This window comes from Rhinolophus ferrumequinum, chromosome 25 (assembly GCF_004115265.2).
Source record: "Rhinolophus ferrumequinum isolate MPI-CBG mRhiFer1 chromosome 25, mRhiFer1_v1.p, whole genome shotgun sequence".
Taxonomy (NCBI): domain Eukaryota; kingdom Metazoa; phylum Chordata; class Mammalia; order Chiroptera; family Rhinolophidae; genus Rhinolophus; species Rhinolophus ferrumequinum.
Genome location: NC_046308.1, coordinates 53,651 through 67,990, shown reverse-complemented (window position 1 = coordinate 67,990; position 14,340 = coordinate 53,651). Strand labels below are relative to the sequence as shown.

At 43.6% G+C, this 14,340-nt stretch overlaps 1 long non-coding RNA gene across 6 annotated transcripts; it reads right to left on the bottom strand.

Annotated features, from left to right (window-relative positions):
• Positions 1–35: 35 nt before the first annotated feature.
• On the bottom strand, positions 36–12,058 carry LOC117017619 (uncharacterized). Of its 6 annotated transcripts, XR_004422103.1 has the most exons (8): positions 8,249–8,440; positions 7,588–7,631; positions 6,222–7,408; positions 5,708–5,825; positions 5,064–5,200; positions 2,997–3,137; positions 774–841; positions 36–440 (listed from the first exon to the last, which is right to left on the bottom strand). It is a non-coding gene; the product is annotated as an uncharacterized LOC117017619 (long non-coding RNA). The 6 variants fall into 6 exon arrangements; XR_004422105.1 differs by lacking the exon at positions 8,249–8,440 and adding an exon at positions 11,725–12,058 and having other exon boundaries at positions 36–3,137; XR_004422102.1 differs by having other exon boundaries at positions 36–3,137.
• Positions 12,059–14,340: the final 2,282 nt, after the last annotated feature.

Below are 14,340 nucleotides of genomic sequence, written 5' to 3'. Positions count from 1 at the left end.
CAATGAGAGGCAGCATTTTTCTTTCCCACTCGATGTGGTGTGAGAGAACACATAGCTGCTGCCTAATAATTACTCTTGTAGGACTGTCTGAAGCCTCAAACTGCCAGCACTGCTGTCCAGCTCTTCCCTTCCCCAGTACTCTCAGCAGCGTTACTTCCCCTCGCATCATGTGGGCAGGTCTGTGGTGAACAAGAATGTATCTGTCACTTCAGAGGTTTGTCCCATTCAGGGATGTGGCTACAGACTGCCCTCAGGAGGAATGGGGCTGACTGGACCCTTCCCAAGACTTGACATGGGATGTAATGATGGACAGCTATGGGAACACGGTCTGAGGAGGTTGCCGTTCCTCCAAATTCAGAATCTGAATGTGGTTATCTCTGCTGTCTCCAAAGGAGATACCGGGGTGGGCGCTCAATGGCCTGACGACCTGTTCCATGTTCCTGAGGAAATGGTGGAAAATTCGTTAGTAGTGGAAAGTGGTCAGCAGTTTCCTCCTGCTCCTGTTCTTGTAACAGCTTCCCTAAGAGATCGGGTCTGGATCTCAGAAAACTAGTATTTTGAAGTATCTATTTTCTCCCTCTTGTAAGCAGAACTTTCTATTTCTAAACCAAACCTGACCGCCTTGCTGGAGCAAGGGAAAGAGACATGGAGAAAAAAGTGACAAGAGGCCTGTGACCAGGTAAATGAGGGGCAGTCAGGCCAGAAGTGCCTTTATAGGTAGTCCAGCTCACGAATATAGTACCTGAATCATTTTATCAAAAGTTACAACTTACCTCTAAAACTCCCTTCATGTAACGTCACTCTGAAGTATGTAACTCATCCAAAAAGACCTTGCATTGATCTGTGGTAAGATATTTCAGAAAATAACAAGTGTATTATTTTTAATTAAACTAAAATATAGGCAATTCCTAGGTTATACAATAAAAGATGTCAGGACACTTGGCAGTGGAAAGAAGTAAGCATCTTTTGGATGTTTTCATTCATACAGTGTGTTTTGTCAGTGCCAGGTGAAGGTTGCTTTCCTTCACTTTTAGCACATAATATGTTTCATCTTTCTACACTTAATACACCTTTTGTTATGAGCTGGCGTGCTGAGGCAGGAGACAACAAACTGTTGCCCGTCTTTTCACGGTGAAAATCAGTAACAACAGCCAGACATGCTGAGATGGACGAGCATACGATGTTGCACTTTGAATGACTTGTGTAATACTTCGGGTACAATTTGTGAGATACAGTGTGACCATCTCAACGGGTAAACGCCCACTGGAGATGCCAGATCTGTGCAGTGTGACTCCGAGGTTTGCTCATTCGGTGTGTGTATGTGTATGGGAAACATACAGGGATGTAACTGTTGCACCTCTAACAGTAACAGTATCTATTACTCTGTTATGGTTACTCTCATGCATGCACTGTAAAGGCACCATACTCTTGCCCTTTACAGGAGCGCACAGTAGGGAATCTTTCACACAACATGGTGCCTTGCCTGTAATGTGACTCCATATGTAACCTTTTCTGAGTTGAACTGAATTTATCTTGAGTAAGTCTCTTGTAACAAAGTGTACTGCTGAGTGACCATTGAACAGTAAACACTGGCACACTCCTTGATGCAGCTGTCATGTCGTGTGTGTCTGCGGTTACAGCTCTTTATGGTTATTTCTTCAACTGTATGCAGTGTTGTTACTATGAGGTTGAGTTTAACTGTTTATAGTATCTTCAAAAAGTCCATTTCTAGATAGGATGCAGTATGGTGGTAGCAAGCAGATAAATTTCAAAAATAGTTTTATAGGCATCATAGAGCTGTGGAAGCAATGAGGACTAGATGATGTAAACTTCCAAAGGGGACAATCCTCAGGTGACCTGTTCACACAAGCTGTTCTTTTCCCCCCTGTAAGCATTTCCTGATTTTGGCTGTGGGCTGAAGCTTGGGCTGGGCCCAGAAAAGGGTCTTTTCTGGGGGAAAGAGTTTTAAGGGTCACCTGAGGTTGAGGTGGCAGATTATAAATGTGAGAGAGGGGCCAGCCCAGTGGCTCAGGCATTTGGAGTGCTGTGCTCCTAATGCTGAAGTCTCCGGTTCAATTCCCACATGGGCCAGTGAGCTGCACCCTCTACAGCTAAGATTGTGAACAATAGCTCTCCCTGGAGCTGGGCTGCCTTGAGCAGCTGGAGGTCGGCGTGAGCTGTAGATAGCTGACATGAGCTGCTCTGAGTGGCCGATCAACGACCAGCGACTGACTTCTTCAGCTGGGGGGAGTGCAAGGCTCATAATACCAGCATGGGCCAGGGAGCTGTGTCCTACACAACTAGACTGAGAAACAATGGCTTGAACTGGAGTGGGGGAGGGGAGTGGAAGAAGGGGGGAAAAAAGAAAACGTGAGAAGCTTCAAATGCACAGGTGGTTCTCGCCCATGGGACATGTGCTGAGTTTTCGAGCTGGGTAGAAGGCTGGGGGCTAGACTACGTTTCAAAAGGTAGAGTGAACTAGCTGCAGTGTGTGGTACTGAGGACTGAAAACCCACCAGGGAAGGGTAACTGCCTGAACTAATGGCCAGCCCTCCTCAAGCCATTTTGCAAAATCTGAAGCTATATGGGGCAGGATGTTAAGGAGACTTGCCCCAACAAGGCTCAGAATTAACACCGTGGGGGCATCGTGTCCAAAATAGAAATATATATTTACAATATATATTGTAATAAAAACATGGTTATACTTTGATATTTTGTAATTGTATTTAAAAATCATGATGTGAATATATCCCCACATATCAATAAATATCTAACTACATTTTAATGACTCATTAAATTCCATTTTACAGACAAACAATTTTAAAAAAACAATTAGCTGTTACTGGGAATTTTCCAGTTTTTCACTAGAGCATGACACTGAGATGAGTACTAAATAGAGGTAAACTAAGTCATGCTACAAATTCAACACAGCTCCATCCGTGATCGGACTGAGGCGATCAGCCCCTCAAACTATCTCCAGAGGAAAGGAGACTCACAGGTAGGAGACTCTGTGCTTCTTGTGAACACGACATCTGCACAACATGCATTTCTCAAATTGCAGGTGAGTTTCATGACATCTATCAATCTGTGAATTTCCTTTCTGTGTTAAAAATGGTCTCTCTTGTGTTCAAAGAAATCTGTGGGAAGGAAAAGAGATTGTTTTCTGTCACTCCACACGAACCACAATAGCCTCCTAAACTGTTTCCCCAGGATTTTGTTTTACAACAGCCAGTGAGACCTTTTTAAAATAATTTCACTCTCTCATGAAAGATTCCTGAAGACTGAGTATCTCGTAGGTCTTGCAATAAAAAGTAAACTCGTGTCACAGCTGGTAAGGTCCCTTCTGATCTACTGACCTCCCAACCTGGTTCCATATACGCCTCTCCTCACCTCTTGCCTAAGGTTTTCCAGTTACTGGGCTATTTTTTCCCAAACAAATATGCTGAGGTCTGAATGAGGACTTTGCTCCTGCTGTCTCCTCAGCTCTTTTCTGTCCCTCCGCCCCTTCCCCCGTGGAGCCTAAAAGGAGCCCAGGCCCCTTGGCAATACTTCCAAGTCGTTCACCTTTAAAAAGTTGGAGATAGAAAAGGGGGGTTAAAAATGTAAAAAACAAACAAAAAAACCCAAACAATATACATGTATATATGTGTGTGTGTATATATGTGTGTGTGTGTGTATATGTATATATATGTCTTTATAAATGGGATGGGATCTATACATCCAACAACAGCATAAGCAAATTTATTTACTTTATAACTCTGGAAATATTAAAAAGCATACTTTTGATATTAAGTTCATGATTGAATTGTTTAATTTAAAAAATACACAATTTAGCTCTGTTTACTATGTAAATTAGAAAAACTAACACAGGTGAAAGAAAAAAGTATACTCAGAAATAACTACCGATGTCATTTTCATATACTTCCAGCGTATTTTCAAGGCATACACATCCATATTTACAATATATATTGTAATAAAAACATGGTCATACTTTGATATTTTGTAATTGTATTTAAAAATCATGATGTGAATATATCCCCACATATCAATAAATATATAACTACATTTTAATGACTCATTAAATTCCATTTTACAGACATAATTTAAAAATAACAATTAGCTGTTATTGGGAATTTTCCAGTTTTTCACTAGAGCATGACACTGAGATGAGTACTTTTCCTTATTCATGATTGAATGAAGAGCTTTTTTTTAAAGCTCAGAAAAGCCTGTGAGGTTAAAGGTTAGGAATCCTCTCCCTTTGGAGCCACATTGCTTCCCTGTTGCCAGGAAAGGCTGTTCTGATCAATGCTTCCATTGGGAGCCAAGAGGAGGACACTGCACCCTCCCCCAAACTGGGTCATCGTGTGCCTCTAACGTGACACACAATGAGGCAGCCCCTGGGCACTGCCCACATAGAAGGAGCAATGAGCTTGTGACAGAGGAGAAGAGGGGATGGGAGAGGGAGGGCACATGATTAAACAGACGGCGGTTCTCGTAACTGTCCTAGTTTCCGCGTGTCTGTCATGGTGGAAGAGCTCCTCATGCTGAGAGTGGCTCTAGTGCTCAGAGTAAAGAAATTTTGGTTCCATGAAATTTTGCCTACATAGTCACTTACAACCCAACCCTTCTTCTAAGTTAAGCCTCCACTGAAATACTAAGTAAAAAAGTTTACTGAAAACCTTAAATGTTTATGTGAATACTTAACTATGGGCCAAGTACTTGGAATAAAACAGTGAACAATTTAGACAAAGTTTCCACCTTACTAAAGCTCATGGTTTTGAGTGGGAGATACATAATTAAAACAGGCAATACTGTGAAGGTGTGAAAAATGTTGTTAAAGCAATTACAGGGTAATTCATTAAAAAATGGTACCTAAATCCCAACCGCAACCCAGCGGAACCACCCTTCTGAGCGCCACTGACGATGGTCTCACGCAAAGACCAAATGTGTACATCCAACATAAAATGTTTAACTCTCCAGGGCTTCGTGATTCTTTTCTCTTAAACAAGGTTACTATATTGATTGTATTCACATACTATCTTTAAGAAAACCAGTAAGCTTACTTTTCTCATAAAAAGATGTCCAGGTATAAGCAGTGCAGAGCTGGCCCAGCCATTTAAAGATGGCTCTGAAGACTCTTCCTACTACCTCATCCTTAGGCACGGTTGTCATTCTCACCATCACAAGATGACTCCTTCAGCTCCAGGAATAGAAAAGCCACAGGGAGAATGGGGAAGGCAGAAAGGTAAAGAGAAAAGTCCCCAGTGACACTAGTTCCGATTGCTCAGGAATGAGGGAGATGGCGACACTTGGCCGAGCTCTGTAAGTAGACTCTGTATTGTGAGCTCAAACAGCGTCATCAGCAGGGAAGGAGGAGCTTGTTTACTTGGCCACTGGCATCTGCCATACCTGGCCAGAAAACCCCCATGACACTCGGAACGTACTGCCGTTAACTTAGAAATCAATCATCTGAAAACGGAACCTCACGTGTTACAGATACTTAATTCTAAACAGCTGTGGATCAAAAAAATCTTAATATTAGGCATTTAGAATTAAAGTAACATAGACCAATATGCTACATAGCTAAAGGAGTGTTTAGACAACTATTTTTAGCTTTCAACGCTTATTTTAGAGAAGACTGAAAAAGGGAGCTTGGGGTTCCACCTGAAAACTATGGAGAAGGTGATTCCACACTCCAAATACTTACAGGGATTCTCGTGCAGTATGAGTTCTCTTGTGTATAATAAGTGAAGCGCTCTGACTGAAGGCTCTTCCACACTGTGGGCACTCGCAGGGCTTTTCTCCAGTGTGAGTTCGCACGTCTCCTAAGGGAAGAGGAAACACTGAAGGTTTTCCTACATTCGTTGCACTCGTAAGGTTTCTCTCCAGTGTGAGTTCGCACATGCATTCTAAGGGATGAGAGGCCACTGAAAACTTTCCCACAGTCACTGCATTCATAAAGATTATCTCCAGTGTGTATTTTCTTGTGAACTTTAAGGTGAGAGCTTGTGTTGAAGGCTTTCCCACAGTCACTGCACTCAGAGTTTCTCCCCAGTGTATGTTCTCTTGTGCACAATAAGGTAGGAACTGGTGCCAAAAGACTTTCCACAGTGAGGACACTCATATGGTTTCTCTCCAGTGTGAGTTCTCACGTGAGCCCTAAGAGATGTTTTCTGACTGAATGCTCTTCCACACTGAGGACACTCATAGGGCTTTCTCACCAGTGTGAGTTTGCACATGTCTCCTTAGAGTTGAGGAATCACTGAAGACTTTCCCACATTCCTGACATGCATACTGTTTCTCACCCAGGTGATTTCTCTGGTGCAAAGTGAGATCAGAAATCCCAAACGTTTTCCCACACTGTTTCCACCCATGTCTCTCTGCAGTAGGAGGTTGCTTCTGTCGCTTAAGGGATGATCGATGACAAAGAGTTTTGTTTTTGTTACATTCATAGGAATTTCCCACCGTGTGAAGGTGGTTCTGCAGAGGGAGCATGCTATGTTTTACACCAGGTGTGCTCTTTCTGTGCTGTTTGAGTTCTTTCAAGATGCCACAGAGCTCTATTGTATTCACAACTTCCACAGAGTTTCTCACTTAGTTTTCCTCGTGATTGCTTAGGATTGAATTACACTTCAAACACCCACCACCTAAGGAACATTTATGGCAGTGTTTCCTGGTAGAAACTCTCTTTGAAAAACCAAGTTTTGATCTAATTTTAGAGTTTTCCTCGAATTCACATCAGTCACAGAATCTCTCCTGATACGCTGTTTTCTTCTGGGTAAATGTGATTTGCCTCAAATTACCCTCTGAGATCTTGTGATGTTTTCTGATCTTATGGCCTGCCCACTCTTCTCTTAATGTGGGAGACCACTCACCCATCATGAATCTTACCACTTTAATTCCATTGGATGCTTTTTCCCAAAAAATATTCCACATAGGCGTTCTTTGGTTTTTAGTCTCCCAGTCTGGACAGTTGCCTTGAGGAATTCTTTGCCTTGGTATCATCTCTTCTTCACCCAGCAGGGAGAGCACAGGAGGCTTGCATAACTGAAGTTCCACTGTGGTGAGATTCATATAGTTCTCCAGCATCACATCTCTGTACGCACTTCTCTGAGCAGCGTCCAACCTCACCCACTTTTCCTGTGTGAACTCCACAGCCACATCTTTAAAGGTCACTGATCCCTGGAGGCAGGTGGCTGGATTTCCATCCTTTCCTCTTCAGTTATTTCTCACACAGAAGCAGGCAGAGTCCTGTGCAGTCAGAGCCCGTAGTGGGGACAGGTCAGTGTCTGCCATCTTGAGAGTGTGAGTGACATCTGCCTGCACAATGGGAAGATAGATCAGGATATTTCTTTTCTTGTTTCTTTCATCCAATCAGAGCAAGGGGACATTTCACTGGGCGTCATCCCTGTAGGCAGAGGAAGATTCAGATAAAAGAAGAAAGGTGGAAACGAGGCCCGCTGGAGGCAACGTAAAAACTGTATGCCCTCCCCCTACCTCCCATCAAGGGCTGATCAGCTAAATCTTTACTGGGATTTGTAATGACGTGCAGTATAGTCATCCTTGGCCACCTTCTAGAATTGTTACCTTGGTTATTTGTACTGGCTTCACCTGCAGATGACTTCTCAGCCCTGGGTGGAGAGAGCATGCATTATTAAAAAGAAATTAAAGCTAAAGACAACCAGTCAAAAAAGACATGGTTGTTTAATTAAATTTCATGCATACTTTGCTACTTTTTTAGTTAACTTTTTGAAATGAAAAAATACAGCTGTTAAACACAGCTGTTTTAGGTAAATTTCTCTGTTCTGCATATACCTTGGTGTTTACCTGAATAACCTCACACATGATGATTTGGCTGCTACCTCACATAGGAACTTTACTGGAGTTGTCAGAGGTAGACATGTGACTTTGAAACAAACGTTAATTTGATTACCTCCAATTTACTCTCTCCCTGCTAAGTCCATATTTCCTTAGGATAAGTCGGTCCAGGTAACACTTGAGCGGGATTAACATAGAAGCATGAACTATGCTCCAAGCCTCAGGAGTGAGGCCTAACAGTATTAGATGGCAGAGTACTTTCCTGAATCATTCTTATAATGGCTTTAATCGGAAAAAAACACAGCACAGTGAGCACATAGTGTGACTTCAAAAAGGAAATGCTTAGACTTTCAGGATCCCAGCAAATCATGTAATAATTTATTACGCTGATACTTTTACTGGTCTCACTTTTTGAAGATTAGATGTTTACCTTTAAATGCAAGCCTTCTCCCTCGGTATCATACTTCAAAGGCGTTGTTCTAATGGACAAAATTACAGAATTGGGGGCCGGCCTGGTGGCTCAGGCGGTTAGAGCTCCATGCTCCTAACTCTGAAGGCTGCCGGTTCGATTCCCACGTGGGCCAGTAAGCTCTCAACCACAAGGTTGCCAGTTCAATTCCTCGAGTCCAGCAAGGGATGGTGGGCAGTGCCCCCTGCAACTAAGATTGAACATAGCACCTTGAGCTGAGCTGCCTCCCGATGGCTCAGTTGTTGGTTGGAGCCCGGGCTCTCAACCACAAGGTTGCCAGTTCAATTCCTCAAGTCCCGCAAGGGATGGTGGGCAGCGCCCCCTGCAACTAAGATTGAACACGGCACCTTGAGCTGAGCTGCAACTGAGCTCCTGGATGGCTCAGTTGCCGGTTCGACTCCCACAAGGGATGGTGGGCTGCACCTTCTGCAACTAGCAACGGCAACTGGACCTGGAGCTGAGCTGCACCCTCCACAACTAAGACTGAAAGGACAACAACTTGAAGCTGAATGGCACCCTCCACAACTAAGATTGAAAGGACAACAACTTGACTTGGAAAAAAGTCCTGGAAGTACACACTGTTCCCCAATAAAGTCCTGTTTAAGAAAAAAAATTACAGAATTGGCATTTTAATTGAGACAGGTATGTTTTATGTCTCTATGCCAGAAATGTATATAACTCTGTTCCTTTAGTGTAAGTAACATAGAAATAGATTTGTCTGAAGGTAATAACATTATAATCCACTAAAAAGGGAATAAAGGAGTTTCAGGAAATATGACATCCAACACAGAGATGAGGGAGGAAATGGATGAGGGTAAAGGGAAGTCCCAGTGTGCCAGTGGGCTGATGCCTAAGGAATCTGATCACTGTAGACTGCAGGAGTTTGGGAAGTTCCTGGGGTACGTATTCAGGAGAAGAGAAAATGGTTTAAGATTATATGACGGAAAAAAAAAAAAGATTATATGACGGGTTTTTACCTTGAGGAAAAAGGAATTGAGAGGCATTTTACATAGGTTTAAGGAAAACAAGCAAATGAGGAAGAAAAGGCAATGATTAGAGACAGAAAAAGTAAAATTTGTAGAAAAAGAACTTATCGTTCAGCAATAAAGACTATTTACATAGTTATCATGATAAAACACTGATCATGAATTTAACCACAATCTGTAAGACAACTACACTACAATACTTGCAATATAATTACATTGTGATACAGGAAAGAAGGGTGTTAACAGTAAAAACTCTCATTAAACACAGTAAGAAACTTTAAAAATATCACAAACTGATGAATTAAAAAAAATACTGAAGCCAGTTCAAAGCCAGAACTGCTTAAAAATTTCAAAGTCCTTACCACCAAGAAGAAACAGGAGCCTCCTGTTTTTATTACAAGCCTTTCAACATATTAGACTTTAAAAACTGTATATATACATTTCTTGGACAGTAAAAAAATTACAGAGAAACTAGCAATCAAATCAAGCAGCAGAAAAATAGCAACAAAGTAAATTTAAACATTGACAAAATTAACTGAAAACCAAAATACAAAGACATAAGACAAAAATAAAAGATCACAAAAACAACCAAAATCTGCTTCTTTGAAAAGATTAATGTATATATCTTGCAGAGTTAATCAAGAAAAAAAAAAAGATGGCCCAGATAATTAGTTGGCTAAAAAAATACAATTACAGCGGTGATTTTAAAAATCACTATAAAAGCACAACTTTATGCAAGCAAATTTAAAAATTCAGACGAGATGAATAATTTTCTAGACAAATTTAAGGGTTCAAAATTGACTCAGTAAGAACTACAAAACCTAAATTAATCAACTACCATTAAAAAATTAGATCAGGGCCAGCCCTGTGGCTCAGGCAGTTAGAGCTCCATGCTCCTAACTCCGAAGGCTGCCGGTTCGATTCCCACGTGGGCCAGTGGGCTCTCAACCACAAGGTTGCCAGTGCAATTCCTCGAGTCCAGCAAGGGATGGTGGGCTGCGCCCCCTGCAACTAGCAATGGCAACTGGACCTGGAGCTGAGCTGTGCCCTCCAGAACTAAGACAGAAAGGACAAGAACTTGAAGGTAAACGGCACCCTCCACAACTAAGATTGAAAGGACAACAACTTGACTTGGAAAAAAAGGCCTGGAAGAACACACTGTTCCCCCCAAAAAAATCCTCTTCCTCTTCCCCAATTAAAAAGAAAAAAGTTAAGATGACCTGAACTTAAAAAAAAAAAAAAAATTAGATCATAAGTAAAATATCGCAGCAGCCGGTTAGCTCAGTTGGTTAGAGCTCGGTGCTCTTAACAGGTTTCCGGGCTGGATTCCCACATGGACCACTGTGAGCTGCGCCCTCCATAACTAGATTGAAACAAGTATATGACTTGGAGCTGATGGGTCCTGGAAAAACACACTTAAAATAAATAAGTTTTTTTTAAAAAGAGAGATGTCCAAGAAGTAAAATATCTACACCTAGAGTTTGAGCCCAAAACTTTCAAGGGAAAACTATTTTACAGAATAGAAGAAGAAAGCTGTGCTTCCCAAGTTATTAATGAGACTTGTGAAATCTGTTCAGTATAGTACAAAGAATGAAGATTAAAGTGCAATCATAATTCTGAGCACTGAAAAAATCCTAAGTAAAATATTAATAAATTGAATACGACCTTCTATTAAAGTAATACTGTCATATCACACTCAAGCAGAGTTTAACCAGGAATTCAAGAATGGCTAAAAAGCAGAAAAACCACTATTGTTACTATAATGTAATAGTATAATGAACACTCTTGTACCTATCACTCTATTTTGAAACATATCTGGAAATGACATATTATTTGTAAGTATTTCAGAATTTATTTCTGAATGATAAGAACCCTTCGAAAATCATCACCAGGATATTATCACACCTACTAAATTAGTACTAATTCCTTAATACTAAACGTATAGGCAGTGTTTAAATTTTTGTCTCATAAGTCCTTTTTAAAAAATTTTTTTTCTTCGACTTATGGTCCAAATAACGTTCATACAATTTTAAGTCTCTTAATTTAAGGTTTGCATAGAGAAGCTGTATTGCTGTGATCCAACCATGAATTGATTAAGACATTAAGATCGTCAGGAAAAGCTCCTGGGCAAAGCACGAAGCGCACAAAGGACGCCCCCGCTCCTCCCACTTAGAGCCGCCGCCTCCGGACAGCGGGCAACTGTCAGCGTCGGGGACGCGCCCAGTTCACCTTCTCGCCGCCTGGTTCCCGCGATCGGGGTTCCGTGGACGCAGCCTCGGGTAGGGCCCTCCGGGACCGCCACATCCCGCCCCCACGCGCCCGGCGCCCCGGCTCCGCAGCCCCAGCTCCCGGGCTGCTCTCCCAGCAGGGCCCTCCCCGCACACAGCAGAACTTAAGTGACTGCTCCCCTCGCCGCGTCTCCTCAGTCTCTACGGGCTCCATCGCGCTCACCCGTCCTCGGGGCACCTACATCTCAGCGTCGGAACACCCGGGCCTCCGCGAAAGCGGGGCGGGAGCGGCACTGGGCGGACGGCGGCGCCCAGGGGCCCCGAAGCCGCCAGGAGGAAGGCGGGGCTCGGAGCCCCCACGCTCGGCCGCCCCTCGGAGCGCAGCGCCGGAACTACATTTCCCAGGAGCCCTCGCGCCGCTTCGCGGAGGGATTCTGGGCTTCGCATCACGGCGACCGATCTCAGCGGAGGGGCCGCGGCGCGAGGGCGCGGAGTGTGCGCGAGGGCGCGGAGTGTGCGCGAGGGCGCGGAGTGTGCGCGAGGGCGCGGAGTGTGCGCGAGGGCGCGGAGTGTGCGCGAGGGCGCGGAGTGTGCGCGAGGGGACGGTCCGGGCGCGGCGTGTGCGCGAGAGATCCGGGCGCGTGAGTACTCGTGCGCGTGTCAGCCCCGGGGCGCGTGCGTGAGGGGACGGGCGCGTGGCGTGGCGAACTCGGGGGGCGTGGGCGCGGGGAGGGCGGGCGGCACGGGGGCATCCGGGAGAGCCGCGCCGCCGCCCGCGCGGCCCTGTCTTCTGTCTGAGTAGCCGTCGCTGCTGCCATTGTGACGGGGCTGCTCCCCATCGAACCTTCCAGGGCTCATCGCAGGTAGGGAGCGACGCGCCGCGTTTGCGTGTTTGCTTCGCAGTGGGACGCACCGACCCTTCCGCAGTATTGCGGCTGGTTGGCCTCGTCGTTCCAGGCGGGCGGTAACTTCATCGTTACGTCGTTTTTCTTCCTAACGTTGATTTCTACCCCTGCACGAATGCCTTTCCCCTGCGTGGTCACGCTTCCTGGATTCCCGTCGTGGCGTTTGTAGCAGACGTTCCTGGTTTTCCGAGGATAACGGCAGGACCCTGGCGTTTGAACGTGCTGCGTGGCGCTGGTGGTGCGTGTGAAGCACGTTCTCGGTGATGCGAAATAAGGGGCTGCTGTTCCTGCTTCCTTTTTCCCTCCAACTGGGACGAGGGGCTTAAAAGGTCGCATCCGGCCTTTCTAGCGTCTGCTGAGAAATCATGTTCTTTTTTGTGAGTCTAAGAAATTTCTTAATACTAAAAACCTTAACGTTTCTAGGAGAAATGCAACTTGGTTGTACTGGTTTTTAATAATACGTACCACTTGATACTATTCGAGGATGTTAATAAAAGTTATACATCAACCGTTGATGAGGTAGGTCTGCTTTTAATAAGTTTGGTGGCAGAAAGGGCTGGATAGACTTCTGTTTTTTGGCCTAAAAATATTGATAAAATTGTCAGTCTTACCGTTATTTTCAGGACCAAGCAGGTTTATGTGTGGTCTTTAAAAACAGCTTACAAATCTCTAGCTCTACCTTCCTGTTCTTTAGTTGTTTTTTAACTCAATAGATTAACTGGCGGTTTGTGTGTGTTTGTGTGTGTTTGATCTGGTTTTATTTTTCAGAGACAGCTAATAAATTTAGTTATGTTTTTATTTCCCTTTGACACTAGAGGCCTTATCATCTGATGTCTAGTGTGAGTGTCAAAGATAAGGCTGACATCAAGATTCCATAGATCCCACCCAAAATATATGGAGGTGAAGAATTCCAATATTAGCTATACCTTAATAGCAGAACATACTGTTGTTTTTTAAAAAAGGAAGCAAAAGGGAAGGCAGGATGTCATCCAGAATGCTCGCTAACAAATGTTATGTTAGAGACGGTGGATACAGGTAACTGTCCACTTGGGAAATAAGTAGCACTCCTCCCTACGCCTTATTAAAGCACCTCAGCTCCACACTAATTTTTCTCTATGACCTCATCTACTCTTGTGTTTCATTAAAATTGTCTCTCTGCCTTGAGAGCCTTTCTGGACAACGAGTTGCACACATTTCTGCCTTTTCTCGAAAGTTGTTCATTTGTTCTTTCATTCTTTCTCTCAACACATATTTGTTGAGCTCTTAACAGTGCCAGTCACAGGGCAAGGACTTGAGATACATATAAATTAAATGAGGATGTCTGCTAATCAGTATTTTATGTAAAAATTGTCTTTAAATTCTGCTTAGCATAGTACAGTATTTACATAGAATCAGGGACTACCTGAAGGAAGCCTAGTCCCAACCCAGACAATTAAACCAGATTCTCTCGGTGGACAAGGATGGCGTGGGAACCAAGGTGTCAGTAATTTATGAACATATCTGGCAATTCCAGGTGTGCAGTCAGCATTGAAAACTGGTAGTTTAGATAAAGGTTTGAGGAAACCTCGAAGTGGAGGTTAAAGGAAATTAGGATGCAGTGCGATGGATTGTGAGCTATTTGTGTTTTAAATCATAAAAGCGCAGAGCCGTTGGAATGGACCTTTGATATCCATGGAACTGGAGGCTATACTGTACTTTTCGGTTACTTTTATATTTTCCTATTGAAAATTCATTGGTGACCAGAAATTTCTTGCCTCCTTTCACAACCCCTTGTACATCCAGATGTCATTTGATTAACAGTGTCTTATTTTGTTGGCTTGCATTTGACTTCTTTGTGACACATTGCTTTTAATTCTGCCCTCCGGAACAATTCAGAATAAATATTATCCCTGTTCCACAAGACCTGTAAATGTGTGAAGACTGTTCTTTTGCTC